The sequence below is a fragment of the Paroedura picta genome, chromosome 10 (assembly GCF_049243985.1).
Source record: "Paroedura picta isolate Pp20150507F chromosome 10, Ppicta_v3.0, whole genome shotgun sequence".
NCBI classification, from domain to species: Eukaryota; Metazoa; Chordata; class Lepidosauria; order Squamata; family Gekkonidae; genus Paroedura; species Paroedura picta.
Genome location: NC_135378.1, coordinates 3,659,208 through 3,678,328, shown reverse-complemented (window position 1 = coordinate 3,678,328; position 19,121 = coordinate 3,659,208). Strand labels below are relative to the sequence as shown.

The 19,121-nt window shown below is 44.3% G+C and overlaps 1 protein-coding gene across 7 annotated transcripts in view; it reads right to left on the bottom strand.

Moving 5' to 3' along the window:
- Positions 1–19,121, bottom strand: part of PPP2R2C (protein phosphatase 2 regulatory subunit Bgamma) — a 208,899-nt gene that overhangs the window by 29,587 nt on the left and 160,191 nt on the right. The gene's annotated exons all lie outside the window — the stretch shown is intronic.

Below are 19,121 nucleotides of genomic sequence, written 5' to 3'. Positions count from 1 at the left end.
AGTACAGCTCATCCTCATGAAGTTAGGCTGAAGTCTCATCTCTAAACCTCCAGGAATATTTCCAACCCAGGAATAACCAACGTCCAGGTGGGGCTTGGAGAGCTCCTGGAAGAGCTCATTTGCAGAGTATAAAGAACAGCTCCCCAGGCAGAAAGGGCTGCTTTGGAGTTTGGACAGGGTTGTTGTGGAGAAGAAACATGTAAGGGCTCCCCCCCCCCCTAAAACAAACAAAGCACAAGAATCCTCACAGACTCCCCTTGGTCTGTGCATTGGTCTCAGAAACGCCTCCCTCATCTCAGTTAGAGGCTGTTAGAGGCTCCTTCACAGCAGGCCTGAAGGGGGGGGGGGAGTTAGCTGCCTTATCTGTGTCTTTCCCTCTCTCACACACACAAACACAAACATATCCACATTTAAAATTGGGCAGAGAGGGAAGGCGCAGAAGCCCTGAGGCAGGCAGCGTGTGTGTGTGTGTTGCCTTCTCTCTCTCACACACACACACACACACACACAGAAACACGGAGCCATACAATTCCTTTGCCCCCCCCCCCCCCCGGGGCTTAAGGGCTGTGCCGGCTGGGCGAAGCCTCTGAGGCTGGCAGGAGCCTGATGTTCCTGGGAGGCTCCCAGAAGCCCACTTCCATCCCTGACAATGTCCAACAGCAGAATGAAGGTACGTGCCATTGCTGGGTTTGTGGAGGGTGGGCCTGAGTAGGGCTGGCCAATCAGAAGGCTCAAAGCATGCTGTGCACCTTCTGATAGGCCTGCGGGGACAGGAGGTCAAGTCCGGATAGCCCAGACAGGCCCTGGACAGTATCCGCCAAGGAGGCTGTTTCTCAAATATAAGGTAAGCAAAGTGTTAAGGATAAAATACAAAATGTTGTGAATATAAAGTGGAGCTTGATTGGATTTACACTCTTATGCATTTGAAAATGGGCAGTAGCCAAAGGATAGTGTCTGGGTGGCAGGTTGACATGGATAGAGAGGTTGTCGAGAGGCATTTAGCTGCACTGGATGAGTTCAAATCCCCTGGTCCGGATGAAATGCACCCGAGAGTGCTCAAAGAACTTTCCAGAGAACTTGCACAGCCCTTGTCCATCCTCTTCGGGACCTCTTTAAGGACTGGAGATGTCCCGGAGGACTGGAAGAGAGCAAACGTTATTCCGATCTTCAAAAAAGGGAGGAAGGGTGACCCGGGAAACTACAGACCAGTGAGTCTAACCCCAGCTGTGGGGAAGATAATGGAGCAGATATTAAAGGGAGCGATCTGCAAACATCTGGAGGACAAATTGGTGACCCAAGAAAGTCAGCATGGATTTGTCTCCAACAGGTCCTGCCAGACCAACCTGATTTCCTTTTTTGACCAAGTAACAGGTTTGCTGGATCGGGAAAATTCGGTTGATGTCATTTACTTGGATTTTAGTAAAGCTTTTGACAAGGTTCCCCATGATGTTCTGATGGATAAACTGAAGGACTGCAATCTGGATTTTCAGATAGTTAAGTGGATAGGGAATTGGTTAGAGAACCGCACTCAAAGAGTTGTTGTCAATGTTGTTTCATCAGACTGGAGAGAGGTGAGTAGCGTGGTACCTCAGGGCTCGGTGCTCGGTCCGGTACTTTTAAACATATTTATGAATGATCTAAATGAGGGGGAGGAGGGACTACTCATCAAGTTTGCAGATGACACCAAATTGGGAGGACTGGCAAATACTCCGGAAGATAGAGACAGAGTTCAATGAGATCTGAACACAATGGAAAAATGGGCAAATGAGAACAAGATGCAATTTCATAAAGATAAGTGTAAAGTTCTGCATCTGGGTCAGAAAAATGAAAAGCATGCCTACTGGATGGGGGATACGCTTCTAGGTAACACTGTGTGTGAACGAGATCTTGGGGTACTTGTGGATTGTAAACTAAACATGAGCAGGCAGTGTGATGCAGCGGTAAAAAAGGCAAATGCCATTTTGGGCTTTATCAACAGGGGCATCACATCAAAATCACAAGATGTCATAGTCCCATTTTATACGGCACTGGTCAGACCACACCTGGAGTACTGTGTGCAGTTCTGGAGGCCTCACTTCAAGAAGGACGTAGATAAAATTGAAAGGGTACAGAGGAGAGCGACAAAGATGATCTGGGGCCAAGGGACCAAGCCCTATGAAGATAGGTTGAGGGACATGGGAATGTTCAGCCTGGAGAAAAGGAGGTTGAGATAGCCATGATAGCCCTCTTTAAGTATTTGAAAGGTTGTTACTTGGAGGAGGGCAGGATGCTGTTTCTGTTAGCTGCAGAGGAGAGGACATGCAGTAATGGGTTTAAACTTCAAGTACAACGATATAGGCTAGATATCAGGAAAAAGTTTTTCACAGTCAGAGTAGTTCAGCCGTGGAATAGGCTGCCTAAGGAGGTGGTGAGCGCCCCCTCACTGGAAGTCTTCAAGCAAAGGTTGGATACACACTTTTCTTGGATGCTTTAGGATGCTTTGGGCTGATCCTGCGTTGAGCAGGGGGTTGGACTAGATGGCCTCTATGGCCCCATCCAACTCTATGATTCTATGAAAACTCTCAAAACTTTCTGCTGTAGGCAATTTGGTTAGTTTTAAGGTGCCACCAGACTCCTGTTTTATTTCGCTGTTACAGACTAACACAACTCCCTCTCTGTAATCTCCATCTCATGAAAGACATACTGAGCAAGGCGTGATGCCAAATTAATACAATTTGAACTGCTCCTCTTTTTAAAATGTCACATGGCATTGTCATCTTGCAAGACTTTTAAAAATCAAACACTTCCAAAAATATGTAAGAACCTGCAGAATCGTTAGAGAGTTATCTGAGAAATGTTGAAAAGTCTTGGTAACGTACTGAGGGCATCACATATCAAAATATTAATTAACTACAAAAATTAAAACTAAACTGTAAGAACAAATACTTTAGCAAGTAAGTAGATGCTCACCTCTAAATATCTCTTTTAAAATTCTCAGCATTCAGGAAAGCAGGGACATAGCAATTCTCACATCCCTGTCATCAAATCACTCTGAGCCAGGAATGACAGAAATTCCATTCTCATAATTATTACATGCAGTTATTGCTAACACCAAAAGGCAGACAGAAGAAGAGAGATACTCCAGATACACCAGTATTGTGCATGATGTTGGTTTTCCTAGTCCCCGCATCTTCAAAAGAAGTGACTCAGGGCAAAGAGATGGGCCTGCAGATCAAAGATGGAGGATCCAATCTTTTTGTGCTAATGGACTCTCATCAATGGGCTATTTGCTCTTCCCCTAAATTCAGGAGATGTATTTCATTGGGTCAAGTATCGCAGTACTGCATTGTTTTAATTTACTTGTTGATACAAATTCAGACCAATGCCAGATCAGCACCAATGCTTCTGCTTGGTGAGAGTTAACTTGGTGTAGTGGTTAAGAGCAGAGGCTTCTAATCTGAACAACTGGGTTGGATTTCCCCCACTTCTCCTTCTCATTAAGCCAGCTGGGTGACTTTGGGCCAGTCACAGTTCTCTCAGAGCTCTCTCAATCACACCTGCCTCACAGGGTGTCTGTTACGGGGAGAGGAAAGGTAGGCAGTTATAAGAGAGACTCTTCAGCATGTTGAGTCTCTTGGCCTGATTGCCCCAGAACAGTTCCACAGTGGAAGGAATGGATTTGGTCTGTTAAGACCCTCCCAATGCTCATCTTCAACCGCTACTGCAGTTAAATAAAGCCCTAAGGGCTATTGGGGAGGAGTTAGGGCAGGCTCTGTCCGTGATAAAAACTCAGAGGGGCGAATCAGGAGTGCCAAGTGCCTGGATAGCTCGAATACTTCGAGCTCCTGTTCCACTGAGGGTCAATCGCTGCTGTGATTGACAGAATCGGGTTTTGGGTACGCCAACCCACCCACAATCTTCTCAGGAATTCCTTGTGAATCTCTGGGGCCTCTCTGTTCCGCAGGGAAATTAATCTCCCACTGGAACGTAAGCTCAGTGTGCACAGGGTCCAGCAAGCGCCGTCCGCCATTTTAAAATCTTTTCCTCCTTTTCCTTCTTTTTCAATTCTGCAATCTACAAAGCTTATTTTAATCTTCAAAGCTAATTGGGTACCTCCCTGCAAGACCTTCGACTCACCACAACTCCGGAGTGAAAACATCTGGCAGACATCAGATCGAGCCTACAAACAGTGAGTGGGGCTTCCCCCGGCACCCTCTTCCCTGGAATAAACTCCCGGCGTGGAAAGCTGCTTTCTAATTCAAGCAAGCTAGAGTGACAGGAAGATAAGTGAATCTACTTTGATCCTCTATTACGATTCATTGCAAATGAATGTTTAGAACGGAGGGGGTGGACATCTGCCAAATTCCAAGATATTAAGTCATTAATCAACGCAGAGATGCAAGTGCTCCTCCGCTTCTCCGTCTCTACTTTTTCCCCCGTTTCTGGCTCTGCTTGAAGCCACCTCAATATGAGGCAGGCTAATTTTCTTTTCTAAGTAGAAGAAGGACTTAAATTAACTCAAACTAATAAGTAACAGCTCTTATTGCATCTGTTTTGGTTTTCGAAGATAAGAGAGATAAGACCCATGGCTGGAAAGATCTCGCGAGAACTAAGTTCCAGAGACATTGCTTTAACATCAAAACAGACTGTTGCTTTCGTTAGGACTCTGCAGGACCTCTACTGGTTACTTGCAAAATTGCAAATATATTTTGGAAACAACATATGCAAAATTGCCTAAGTCTAACAAAATTCTAAGCCTGGAACATGTTTACGCTTAAAGAATTTGCATATCTTCTAAAGAAACAAACCCAAGACCTGAAAGAATTTACAGATGGCTTGCTTAAAAATATGCTCATGGAGTTTAAAGGCATTAAGGAAGAAGTTTCCAACAGGAATGATGAACCAACAGTAGTGGCTGATGATAGCTCTAAACGAGGTGGAAAATTACCAGCAGAAGAGGAATCTGAAATTATGGAGATGGAAAAGGGGATGTCAGAGTCTTGCAGTTCAGATAAGGACACCCTACCTAAGAAGATATACAGCCACTCCAAAGCAACAGTACACAAGAATCAATTAAAAGACATATGGATCTGCGGTGAAAGCAATCGACTGAAAGGAGCTTCTTGGAAAAACATCTGTACTTATATTGGAGTCCAAGAGGTACAACTGTTCCAAGATTTATCGATGTATACTCCGAGGGAAAGACTACAACTGTACTCTCCAAGCCAAAGACCAACTGGACAGAACATTATTCAATGGGAGCCACAAGACGTAACAAGCCTCGATATGAGACCCCCTTAAGAAGCTTGGGGAACGGAAATGTGACACAGTGGTTGAAATTCTTTTCCTCTTTTCCCTCCCTTCCGTAGCTATATAGGCAATATAACTAGTTAAGAAGCTAATCTGGGGTCTAAGATCTTCTAAGCAAGCTGAATTTGTATTATTAAATCTAATTTTGTAGTGTCTACCAACCCAAAATCAAAGAATAACTAAAAGGAGACACCTAATGGAATGGGTTTATACTATCATGTAAGTGTGGGGTTTTAGATTTCCTATGATAGCTGAATTTGAATTATCTAATATATCTCTGTAGTGACTTTCAGCCTAAACTTAAAGCATAACTAAAAGGAGGTTCCTAACTGAGGAGGTGTAAATGTAACTAACGAAGAATTTATTCTACTAACTAATGAAGACTCCATTTTATCATTTTTGGTATTAACAATGTACACTTATATAACTTAATAACCTTAGCAACCCATAAACATATATTTGTTTCTCTTCTTTCCGTACAACTAAGCAGGCTTGTATTTTTTCCTTTTCCCTTTTCCCTAGTGGAAATGTGGAGGGCTTTAGGACCACGCTAAGTATAAACTGTATATGATTGTTAAAATTGTTAAAAACTATGTAAACAAATGCTGAAATGATGGTAACAAAGTAGACTTCTCTTTTTAAATGTGGTGCAAACGTGAAAAAGTCTATAAAAAGTCTATAAGCTTTGGGTAAAAGTCTATAATATTGTAGCCAGTCTTATAATCTTAAATGAAGAGAAGAGGGTTTTTTAAGATTGAAACGGGGAACTAAAGTGTTCTTCCGCAGTGCCTCCCAACCCACACACAGAGCTTCTTCTTCTATGCGACGACGGCAGCAAGACTAGAATTGGCCAAGAAATGGAAAACGCAAGAACTACCCTCGACAGAAGACTGGCTGAATAAACTAGCTGATTTTGCCAAGATGGCCAAACTGACACTAATAGTTAACGGAAGAACAGAAGAGGCCTTTCAAGAACAATGGGGCCCTTACCTGAACTATTTAAGGAAATAATACAAAGGGGATTAAAACAGGGAACTAAGTGTATCAAATGAAGAGCATAACCCTCCTTTTCTGTATTAATAATGTAGATTGCATGTATTTCACTGTTTTTAACTCTGGAAAATAAAATAAAAATTCTCTATTAAAAAAAAAAAAGGAGTGCCAAGTGCCACTCAAGGGCCAAGCGGCCAATGGGGAGGCGCGCAAAGCGTCTTCCAATTGGCCCCTCACCAGGACAGACCAAAATTCCCTTTACCCAGCCCAGTCTGATAGGCCCTGACTGAGGGGAGGGAGACCTTTTCCTTCAGAGAGCAACACAGGGGAGCCTGAAGACCTTCCTTTTGAGGGCGGGGGAACTTTGCCCTTCTGCCAAACGGCTGCCTGACAGGGAGGCCACAGAAAAGCCCCTTCCACTTAAAATACTGCTCTGGCCAGGGGTTAGACACAGCCATGTGTCTTTCTTCTTTGCAACTCTCTGCAGATTTGAGGTCACTGCACAGCATTATTCTGCAGAAGAAACTGGCTCTTTTGTCTCCTGTTTCATCTGCACAACAACCCTGTGCAGTAGGCCTCAAGTCTTTCAATTCAACAACAACCTGTGTGGGAGGCCTTAAATGTTTCTTCTCCACCACAACCCTGTCCAAAGTAGCCCTTTCTGCCTGGGGAGCTGATCTTTATACTCTGCAGGTGAGCTGTAATTCCAGGAGCTCTCCAAGCCCCACCTGGAGGTTGGCTACCCCTGGTTTGGAAATATTCCTAGAGGTTTGGAGGTGGGACTTCAAAATCGTACAATGCCTCAGAGTCCAGCCTTCAAAGGAGCCATTTTTGCCTGCAGTTGGTAGGGAGTGGTGCAGGAGTGTCCCTCCTGGCCTATGGGTTATGGCCAGCCCTTACCAGCAACTGTTTGTATTCTGGGGCATAGACAGGCAGACTAGCATCAGTCCTGTGAGTCTGGAAAGTGCAGGAAGATCTAAATAAATATTTACAGCCTGAAACTAAATAGAGAACAAGTAAAAGTCTGGAGACACATCGTAACTGAAATAGTAACTGGCAAATAAGGTTGGCCTGGCAAATAAAAAAACAGTATTAAAAACCTTACTAAGGTCAAGACTGCTGTGCACAGACAGTCTTCCTCTTAGGGTTGCCAGCTTCCCTGTGAGGCTCGCTACCCCACCTCCCTCATGGGGAGTCTGCTATGGGGAGAGAAGGGGAAGACGATTGGAAAATGCTTTGAGACACCTGAGGCCTGCTGTGCCACTGCAGCCCATTCCCTCAGACCTCTCACAGCCCCACATCCCTCACAGGTTGGCTATTGTGGGGAGACAACTGGAAAAGGTGTTTGTAAACCACTTTGAGACTCCTTTGGGTAGTAAGCAATAGAGTACAAAAATCCATTCTTCTAATGAGCAACCATGAAAGAAGTATGTGGGCATATAACATTTTATCAACAGTGAAAAAATGGAAAAGAAGGAACAGGGTGGACACCTGTGTACTGTGACTACCCCATGTGTATTAGGGCAGAGGGGCATTTTGGTGAATGTGGCCTAATTCACACAAGAAGGGAAATGACGCAGAACTGGGAGGAATTGTTTGCCATGTAATCTTCCCCTAAGAAGAGTCTCCAGTCTGATTTTCCCTTCACATATCTGAGGACATGGCTCTGGAAAGCTCATCTGTAACCACTATGCCACAATTCCCAAAGGTCAGTCCTCCCCCACAATCAACGAACATTCCACACCACAGGTTCTTGACACCCATATCTCCACACCCATGGCCTCATTTGCCACCATGCCACCACAACCTCCCACACAAGACACACATTCAACCCCATGCCCTTACAGACTAGACAACTCCTCCCCTTCCTCTTCCCACTGCCAAGCTCTAGTGCCCGTTGTATTCTTGGATACAACGGGCTTTGCCCCTAGTCTTAGAAGTAATTCTTTCAAAAGACAAGGAACAGCGGTTTTAAATCCCAGAGTCCATCAATGCTGAGTATGCACCATAGCCAATTTATTATTTATTATTTTACAAAATTGTATCACAACTTTCTGCCCTCACAAGGACCACCAAATTAAAACATACATGAAAAAATATTTTAAAACCATTAAAATCAACCAAATCAAATAAAATCAAATACTCTTTATTATGGTACTAGACCAGGAATCAAATTACAATATACATTAAAAATGACATAAAACTCACAAGCATTATCTCAAGCAATTGAGACTATCTCTACCTAAGTTGCTCTGAATCCACCCAGCTCTTCCTTGTTTTGATTGCCCTCCAATCAAATCTGGCCACAACAGAAGTTATTTCTCTGTGTTTGTCTGACATGTCTTTGATTGCTTCCAAGTTGGACTTATTCTGTGGGGATGGTATAAGTTCTCTCCTGAATTGATTATAGAGCCTACATTGGACTAATACATGTTATGATGTCACAATGCTCCCATCCTGGCAGATGTATAAACAATTACAAAAGGGTATTTTTTTGAATAATGTTTTTTTGAATTAGCCTTCCCTAAAAGCAGATGGAAACATGTTATATCGTAGAAGCGTAAGTGATCTCCTATGATGTAGGAAAGCAATATTAGATAAATAAGGTAATGGCCTCAAATTATTAAGTGGGAGCATTGGAAAAAGTGGATTTTTTACTTGATTGAAGTTGGCGGTGAATATCCAAGATTCTTTGTTTTATCGTCTCCTTTGTTCAGTTGAAACCAAGAGACAGTATTAGCTCTTTTGATAAACCATATGAGCAAAGATTTTCCCCAAGAGTAGATAAGAAAGGGGAGGAGTTCAGAGTCCAGAGCTCTGCAACTTGGAATAAAGAGAATACAACCAGTCCTGAAGAGGATAAGGAGATTGACCACAATAGGGAGCCTCTGCAGGCAGTTTGGAAAAAGACTGAACGGCGAAGGGCAAGACAGTTCTCGGGGCCTTTGGAGCTCCAGAATAGATTTCAGGCCCTTGCAGAGGAGGTGCAAGGGTCAACAAGGGAAGAGGTCCCAAAACAAAGTCTAAGACAAAGGGAAGAGGCCACGGGGACAGAAGGAAATGGAGTTGAGAAGAAAAAAAAAAGGAGAGTACTGGTAATTGGAGACTCCCTGCTAAGAGGAATGGATCGCCATGTGGCTGGGCCCGACCCCCTAACCCGAGAGGTGTGTTGCTTACCAGGGGCGAAAATTAAAGACGTTTCAGAACGGCTGCCCAAACTCCTCAAATCTACGGATCGCTACCCATTTGTGATGGTCCATGTGGGAACGAATGACATGTCCCTGAATACCATCGCTCCTATTTAAAAAGACTATCAAGATCTGGGGAGGAAGCTCAGGCAAATGGGGGCACAAGTGGTATTCTCTTCAGTCTTGCCTGTCAAGGGAAGAGGAATGCGTCGGGAGAGGAAGATAATGGAGGTGAATCACTGGCTGCGTAGTTGGTGCCGGCAGGAGAGATTTGGTTTCTGGGACCATGGGATAGGCTTTCTTGAGGAAGGCCTACTAGCACCTGATGGACTGCACTTATCGAAACTTGGGAAGAATGTGTTTGGCAGGAACCTGGGGAGATTCATCAGGAGAGCCTTAAACTAAAGCCACTAGGGGAAGGAGACGATCAACATAGGGAGTGTATGGAAGGAAAACGATCGGAGGCAGCCCAACCGGCAAGGCCAGCTCATAGGGAACCAAAAGTAAAAGGATTCAGATGTCTTTATACTAACGCCCGAAGCATGGGCAATAAAAAGGAAGAGCTGGAACTTCTCATGCTGATGGAAAGGTATGTTCTAGTAGGCATCACAGAAACTTGGTGAAATGATTCTCATGACTGGAATGTAATGGTGGATGGATATGAACTGTTCAGAAAAAAACAGAATAGATCGAAGAGGTGGAGGAGTGGCACTGTATGTGAGGAAAGAGCTTACCTGTCAGGAAATTCTAGTGAAGGAGAGCATATCTACAGTGGAAAGCATCTGGGTGAAAATAAGCGAGGGGAACACAGTGTGGTGGTTGGTGTCTGCTACCGACCGCCTGAACAACGAGAGGATGTGGATGCTGCACTTTGTGAGCAGCTTGAAAAAATATCCAAGCGGCAGGACCTTGTCATCATGGGTGATTTCAATTTCCCAGATGTGTGCTGGGAAACAAACTCTGCGAAGCGTCCTCAGTCATGCAACTTTCTGACCTGCCTGGCTGACAATTTCATTTATCAAATGGTAGATGAGCCCACAAGAGGTTCAGCCATACTGGACTTAATACTGACCAACAGGCAAGAGTTGGTGGATGAGGTGAAGGAGGTGGGGACCCTAGGGGGAAGTGACCATGTCCTCATAGAATTCCTTTTGAGATGGGGAGCCAAGGAAGCTTGTAGCCAGACGCGGATGTTGGACTTTCGTAGGGCAAACTTTAATAAACTCAGAGACATGATGAGTGTCATACCATGGACGAGAATGCTGGAAGGGAATGGAGCATGTGAAGCGTGGGCACTACTCAAACAAGAGCTATTGCATGCTCAATCAATGACTATCCCAGAAAGACGAAAATACTGCAGGAGCTCTAAGAAGCCTATTTGGATGAACAGAGAACTTCAAGAGGAACTAAGAAAGAAAAGGAAAATGTTCAGGAAATGGAGGGAAGGACTGAGCTCTAAAGAAGAGTACCTACAGGTTACTAGGCACTGTAGATCAATCATCAGAAAGGCCAAAGCTGAGAGTGAGCTAAGATTGGCCAGGGAAGCCCATTGTAACAAGAAAAGATTTTTCAGTTATGTGAGGAGCAAACGTAAAGTAAAGGAAGCAATAGGTCCACTGTTGGGTGCGGATGGACAAACTCTAACGAAAGATGCAGAGAAAGCAGAAAGGCTTAGTGCCTATTTTACTTCTGTTTTTTCCCACAGGTCAAAGGGTTAAGGCACATCTAGAGATGGCCGTAGCCAAAGGATAGTGTCTGGGTGGCAGGTTAACATGGATAGAGAGGTTGTCGAGAGGCATTTAGCTGCACTGGATGAGTTCAAATCCCCTGGTCCGGATGAAATGCACCCGAGAGTACTCAAAGAACTTTCCAGAGAACTTGAACAGCCCTTGTCCATCATCTTCGGAACCTCTTTAAGGACTGGAGATGTCCCGGAGGACTGTAAAAGAGCAAACGTTATTCTGATCTTCAAAAAAGGGAGGAAGGATGACCCAGGAAACTACAGACCAGTGAGTCTGACCTCTGTTGTGGGGAAGAGAATGAAGCAGATATTAAAGGGAGCGAACTGCAAACATCTGGAGGCCAATTTGGTGATCCAAGGAAGTCAGCATGGATTTGTCTCCAACAGGTCCTGCCAGACCAACCTAGTTTCCTTTTTGACCAAGTAACAGGTTTGCTGGATCAAGGAAATTCGGTTGATGTCATTTACTTGGATTTTAGTAAAGCTTTTGACAAGGTTCCCCATGATGGATAAGTTGAAGGACTGCAATTTGGATTTTCAGATATTTAGGTGGATACGGAATTGGTTAGAGAACCACACTCAAAGGGTTGTTGTCAATGGTGTTTCATCAGACTGGAGAGAGGTGAGTAGCGGGGTACCTCAAGGCTCGCTGCTCGGCCCGGTACTTTTTAACATATTTATTAATGATCTAGATGAGGGGGTGGAGGAACTACTCATCAAGTTTGCAGATGACACCAAATTGGGAGGAATGGCAAATACTCCGGAAGATAGAGACAGAGTTCAATGAGATCTGAACACAATGGAAAAATGGACAGATGAGAACAAGATGCAATTTAATAAAGATAAGTGTAAAGTTCTGCATCTGGGTCAGAAAAATGAAAAACATGCCTACTGGATGGGGGATACGCTTCTAGGTAGCACTGTGTGTGAACGAGACCTTGGGGTACTCGTGGAGTGTAAACTAAACATGAGCAGGCAGTGTGATGCAGCGGTAAAAAAGGCAAATGCCATTTTGGGCTGTATCAACAGAGGCATCACATCAAAATCACAGGATGTCATAGTCCCATTGTATACGGCACTGGTCAGACCACACCTGGAGTACTGTGTGCAGTTCTGGAGGCCTCACTTCAAGAAGGACGTCGATAAAATTGAAAGGGTACAGAGGAGAGCGACGAAGATGATCTGGGGCCAAGGAACCAAGCCCTATGAAGATAGGTTGAGGGACTTGGGAATGTTCAGCCTGGAGAAAAGGAGGTTGAGAGGGGATATGATAGCCCTCTTTAAGTATTTGAAAGCTTGTCACTTGGAGGAGGGCAGGATGCTGTTTCTGCTGGCTGCAGAGGAGAGGACACGCAGTAATGGGTTTCAACTTCAAGTACAACGATATAGGCTTGATATCAAGAAAAAGTTTTTCACAGTCAGAGTAGTTCAGCAGTGGAATAGGCTGCCTAAGGAGGTGGTGAGCTCCCCCTCACTGGAAGTCTTCAAGCAAAGGTTGGATACACACTTTTCTTGGATGCTTTAGGATGCTTAGGGCTCATCCTGCATTGAGCAGGGGGTTAGACTAGATGGCCTGTATGGCCCCTTCCAACTCTATGATTGTATGATTCTATGATATCTACAGCACAACCAATGAATCATTAGATAAAGCAAACCCTCTGTGGAAAAAAAAACAATTTTAACCAGTACATATCCATTACATATTCTGGTCTGGATAGAATACATTCCTGTTTCCACCCGGATTGCAGCGTTGGAAATGCTGGTTGGTACTTGGAGCAGGGATCTTAAAAATTTAGCCAGTGTCTTTTCTAGCCTGGAAATTTTGGCATTTATACACAATTGGGCCCCATACATCATCTGTGCTAGAGGCTTTGCCTTGAACAGCTTAAGGGCTGTAAGAACATTACGCCCAACTTTGTGCCAGAAGGATTTCTGAATGGCACCTGAGCTTCTCTGGGCATTCAAGAAAATATGTGATATATGGGAGTTTCTATGGCCATTTGATTGGAATAGTATTCCCAGATATTTGTAAAATCTGACTTGTTGGGTGATGAGTTGAGATGCTATATAGAATCATAGAATAATAGAGTTTGAAGGGACCTCATGGGTCATCTAGTCCAACCCCCTGCACTATGCAGGACACTCATATCCCTATCGCTCATCTACTGTAACCTGCCACCCTTTCGCCTTCACAGGATCAGCCCCTCTGTCAGATGGCTATCTAGCTTCTGTTTAAAAATTTCCAAAATGGAGAACCCACCACCTCCTGAGGAAGCCTGTTCCACTGAGAAACCACTCTGACTGTCAGGAACTTCTTCCGGATGCTTAGATGGAATTTCTTTTGAATTAATTTCATCCCATTGATTCTGGTCTGTCCCTCTGGGGCAAGAGAGAACAATTCTGCTCCATCTTCCATATGGCACCCTTTTAAATATTTGAAGATGGTTATCAGATCCCCTCTCAGTCGTCTCCTCTCCAGGCTAAACAGACCAAGCTCCCCCAACCTTTCTTCATATGTCTTGGTCTCCAAACCCCTCACCATCTTTGTTGCCCTCCTCTGGACATGTTCCAGTTTGTCAGCATCCCTCTTCAATTGGGGTGCCCAAAACTGAACACAGTACTCCAAGTGAAGCCAAACCAGAGCAGAGTATAAAATATATATGTTTTAGGCTTGTTACCAAAACTCATAATCTTTGTTTTTGAATGATTGACCTCTAGCTGATTCATTCAGCAATAAGTAGCCAGCAGAACCAAGGCCTTTCTCATTCCCTTTCAAATACAAATCATTAAGAATTTAAAACAGAGCTATCAAAAAAAGTCATAAAAACAGCAATCAAAAAATTAGTCAGGAAGGAGGGATCACAGAAGCCAAACAAAACCAAAGAAGTATTCAGCTATTGGCAGCAGATAGGAACAGGAGAAAGACCAAGCTCCCTGGTAAGACTGATGTCTACCCTGCACAAAGCCAGATAGTCTTTTTTTTAAAATAATTTTATTATTTATTATTATATGAAGCATTTACAGAAAGTAAAGAGAAAAAAGCGACCAGCTGATATGGTTTGCCATCCTCTTTTAACATACATATTCAGTTCCCATCACATATTAATCCTAATCCAGAAGTTTTTACCATCTTTCTTAGCAAAATGATTGTTAATACATATGAGAGTATGATCTGTTATAAGAATATATTCTATTATTATCTTAAGTGATATAAGGTCAGTCGCCTTCATAAATTGGCCCTGACCTAAGAGTTACTGCTGCTGTCTTGTTAATACATTTGAAATATAGTTTGCCATCCTCTTTTAACATACATATTGGCATACATATTCAGTTCCCATCACATATCCTGATCTAAAAATTATTACCATCTTTCTTAGCAGAGTAATTGTTGATACATATGAGAGTATAGTCTATTATAAGAATATATTCTATTATTGTCTTAGATGATATAAAGTCAGTTCCCTTCATATATTGGTCCTGTCCTAAAAGTTACTGCTGCTGTCTTCCCTACAGGAAACCAGGAGAATGTTCCACTGTTCATCACATCCTTCAGGTGGTCGCAGAAAATGAAATTGTGTTTTTTTCCATAGTAGAGTATTTTCAGGGCCAAAGAAGTCTCTTACTTGATTCTTGCTTGCAGTCGCCTTTAAATAGGCTCTGTATATTTTGTCAATCCGGATCTCTTCCTCTGGTCGCACAGAGTTATCTCCTGATAGCTTCCTGCGTGCTGTCGCCTTTGAATAGACTCTTTTTATTTTGCTGATCCAAATCACTTCCTGCTCTAAATAGACTTCCAGGTTTTCGGTGCTTTCCTTCCTTAAATCTGTTTTCCCAAGTTCTTCCAAGGTGCTTTGGATTTTTACATCCCTAGCTCTCTCCCCCTCCTGTTGATTAACTTCCAAACATTGAATTTTCGTTTGATGTATTATTGGCTGAGCTGTGTCATCAGCTGCTCTCTCCAGACCGTCGGCTCCGTCCAAAAGCTCCCCCTTAGTCCCACGGATTTCCTTTTCCAGCTTATTGACTGCTTTCAGTATCTTTGAGTTCCCTTCGCATAACAAATGGAAAAGCTGTGCCTTAGTTAATTTTTCCATAGTTCTAGGCAGTCACAAACTATAAACAGAAAGTCTTGTGAGGTCTCGCGGGAGCACAAGCGATCCCAAATTATCAGTTTGTCGATCTCCGTTTCAAGTCAGCTTCCTCCACTGTACTCTCTCCAACAAAACTTTAAAGCTCTCTCTTTGTTTGGTTAGTGGGTATAATTAGCTGGGAGTCTCTCACTCGACGAAAGAGGGAAGTCACTTGTAAATTGGTTGAGGAGGGTGGGGAAGAGCTTGTGGGAAAAGAAAAGGAAAAGCCAGAAAGCTTTCAATCCTTACTGTTGTAGGCTTCAGCTCCTGTCAGTCTGGTAAAAGATGGTCTGGGAAGAATGTAGGGTCAGCTGGTCGTTTCAGGCTTAGAAAGTTATTTACGGTCAATCTTGACCTTAAGCACATGCCGCGGTTGATCCGGAGAGCTCAGTCTCTCCCTCCCTCTCCACGGATCTGTAGGACCCTCAGGATGCCGTTCCCAGTCCCTGGGGCGACCGGCGAGCAGATTTGTGTATCTGTTCAGGTCTGCCAGGTGTGATTGCTCCTGACCCTCAGCATGGCTTAAGAGCCAGCCAGAAATCCGGCTGCTACGGCGCCATCTTCAGTCATCTCCCCCAGATAGTCTTATAAACAGTATGCAGATCATAAAAGACCTCCCCACCCAAAAAATAAACCTTTGCCTTTGGGGACCAAGTTTATGTTTCCACCAAGCACTTGAAAAGCTGGCAACCCATTAAACAATCAGGATTCAAATATGTGGGTCTATTCACCATTGAAGAATTGTTGGTAAAGTCACTGTGGAACTTAAACTGCCTAAGATTTATAGACATGCACATGCTGGTTTCATTGCGGGGTTACAAAAGTATGCTAGCTTGTTAGCTAATTTTCAGCCAGGAATTCCTTGCTCCAGTACACCATTTCTTTTGAATAAAGAAATTTCTTTGCATCAAAAGAGTCTGCTTATTGGAAATTTGATGGGGCTTTGTCAGTTACCTATAAAATTTGCCAAAAGGTACTAACAGAATCACTAGAATTAAAGCCCGTTGTAGCTGATACAACGGGCACTAGAAGGGGGAGGGAGGAAAATAATAAAGAGAGAGGGGGTAGAAAAGAAGAGAGTGATTAAGATAGAGAGAGCTTGGCAGTGGGAAGAGTAAGGGGGGGGGGGTTGTCCAGTCTGTAAGGGCATGAGGTTGAATGTGTGTTGTGTGGGGGGCTGTGGTGGAATGTTAATTGAGTGTGGGAGAGGACTGACAGTTGGGAATTGTGGCATAGTGGTTACAGATGAGCTTTCCATAGCCATATCTTCAGATATGTGTAGGGAAAATCAGACTGGAGACTCTTCTTAGGGGAAGATTACATGGCAACCAATTCCCCCCAGTTCTGTGACCCTACTCCTTCTGTCTCCATTTTGTTACAGTTGATATAAAGTTATGTGCCCACATGCTTCTTTCACTGTTGCCCCTTAGAAGATGGATTTTTGTACACTGCTGTTTACTACCAAAAGGAATCACAAAGCTGTTAACAAACACATTTTCCCTTCATCTCCCCATAACAGTCAAGCTGTGAGAGAAGTGGGGCTGAGAGGTCTGTGAGAACTGGGATGGCCCACAGTCACCCAGCAGGCCTCAGTTCTCTCTAAGCAGGTTAAAATCGCCTTTTCTCCCTCTCCCCATAACAGACACCATATGAGAGAAGTGGGGCTGAGAGCTCTGAGAGAACTGGGAATGACCCACAGTCACCCAGCTGGCCTCAGTTGTCTCTAAGCAGTTTAAAATCGCCTTTTCTCCCTTTCCCCATAACAGACACCCTATAAGAGAAGTGGGCCTGGCTCTGAGGGGCAGCAAGCCGTCACTAGGCCCCTGACCCAGAGAAGCAGACATTGCCCACTCCCAAGCAGCTGAGCTTTTTTGGCATTGAGGGTAGCAGCAGGCAGGCCCCTCAGTCCCCCACTCTCCAGACCAGTGCCCCTGACTCTGACCTCTGTCTCTGGCGATGTCCAGTGGCCAAATGGCGGCTACTGGCCTTGCGGGCTTTGTGGGGGATGGGCCATATGGTTGCTGGCCAATCAGGAGGGATGTACCAGACGGACATTGGACGGACAGGGCCACGGACAGTTTCCTCCCAGGAGGCTGTTTCCAAAATATAAAAGGGAGCAAAAAGTGTTAAAGATAGAGTTGGAAGGGACATCATGAGTCATCTAGACCAACCCCCCCCCGCACTATGCAGGACACTCACATCCCAATCGCTCATCTCCTGTAACCTGCCACCCCTTTGCCTTCACAGAATCAGCCTCTCCGTCAGATGGCTATCCAGACTCTGTTTAACAATTTCTAAAGATGTAGAATCCGCCAGCTCCCGAGGAAACCTGTTCCACTGAGAAACCGCTCTAACTGTCAGGAACCTCTTCCGGATGTTGAGATGGAATTTCTTTTGAATTAATTTCATCCCATTGGTTCTGGTCTGTCCCTCTGGGGCAAGAGAGAACAATTCTGCTCCATCCTCCATATGGCACCCTTTTAAATACTTGAAGATGGTTATCAGATCCCCTCTCAGTCATCTCCTCTCTAGGCTAAACAGACCAAGCTGTTTCTTTCTTCATATGTCTTGGTCTCCAAACCCCTCACCATCCTTAATGGCCTCCTCTGGACACGTTCCTGGTTTGTCAACAACCCTTTTCAACTGGGGTGCCCAAAACTGAACACAGGACTCCAAGTGAGGCCGAACCAGAGCAGAGTAAAGTGGTACCATCACCTCCCGTGATCTGGACACGATACTCCGTTTGATACAGCCCAAAATCCCATTTGCCTTCTTAGCCACTGAGTCACACTGCTGACTCATGTTTAATGTATGGTCTCCTAAGACTAAAGGATTGAGTGTTTGATTATTTGTTCCAAAATTTTGCCAGCTACAGATGTCAAGCTGATGGGTCAATAATTAACCAGATCCTCCTTTTTCCATTTCTTGAAGATGGGGACAACATTTACCCGCCTCCAAATGTCTGGCACCTCATCAGTTCTCCAAGAAGTGTCAAAAATAATGGGCAGAGGTTCAGAGATGACATCTGCAAGTTTGGTGTCATGCGGACTTGGTGTCATGCGGACTTCTGGCATGCCAGGCTCGATTCTGCGCTCCCGCACATGCAGCCAGCTGGGTGACCTTGGGCTCGCCACGGCACTGATAAAACTGTTCTGACCGGGCAGTGATATCAGGGCTCTCTCAGCCTCACCAACCTCACAGGGTGTCTGTTGTAGGGAGAGGAAAGGGAAGGTGAGTGTAAGCCGCTTTGAGCCTCCTTCGGGTAGGGAAAAGCAGCATATAAGAACCAACTCTTCTTCTTCTTCTTCTTCTTCTTCTTCTTCTTCCTCCTCCTCCTCCTCCTCCTCCTCCTCTTCTTCTTCTTCTTCTAGTACTCTTGGATGCAGTTAATCTGGCCCAGAACACTTAATTTAAAGAAACTAGATGCTTGTGGACTCTTCCAACACTGATCCTTGGCTACCATTCCCGTCCCCTGTGTTGTGTTATGTTTTTGCCACATTGATCACTCTTTCCCTCACAAGAGAAGACCAAGGAGAAAAAGGAGTTAAGCAGTTCAGCCCTCTCTTAATCGTATGTTATAATTTCACTTTCTTGTCCTCGCAGTGGTCCTATGGAGTCCCTATTCTTTTTCTTGCTTGAAATATAACTAAAGAAGCCTTTTTTATTACGTTTAGCATTTCTTGCTAGCCTAAGCTCATATTGAGCTTTAGCTTTTCTAACACTCCCCCTACAATTATTGGTTATTTGTTGGTAAGAAGGCCTTCCTTCCATTTCCTAAAT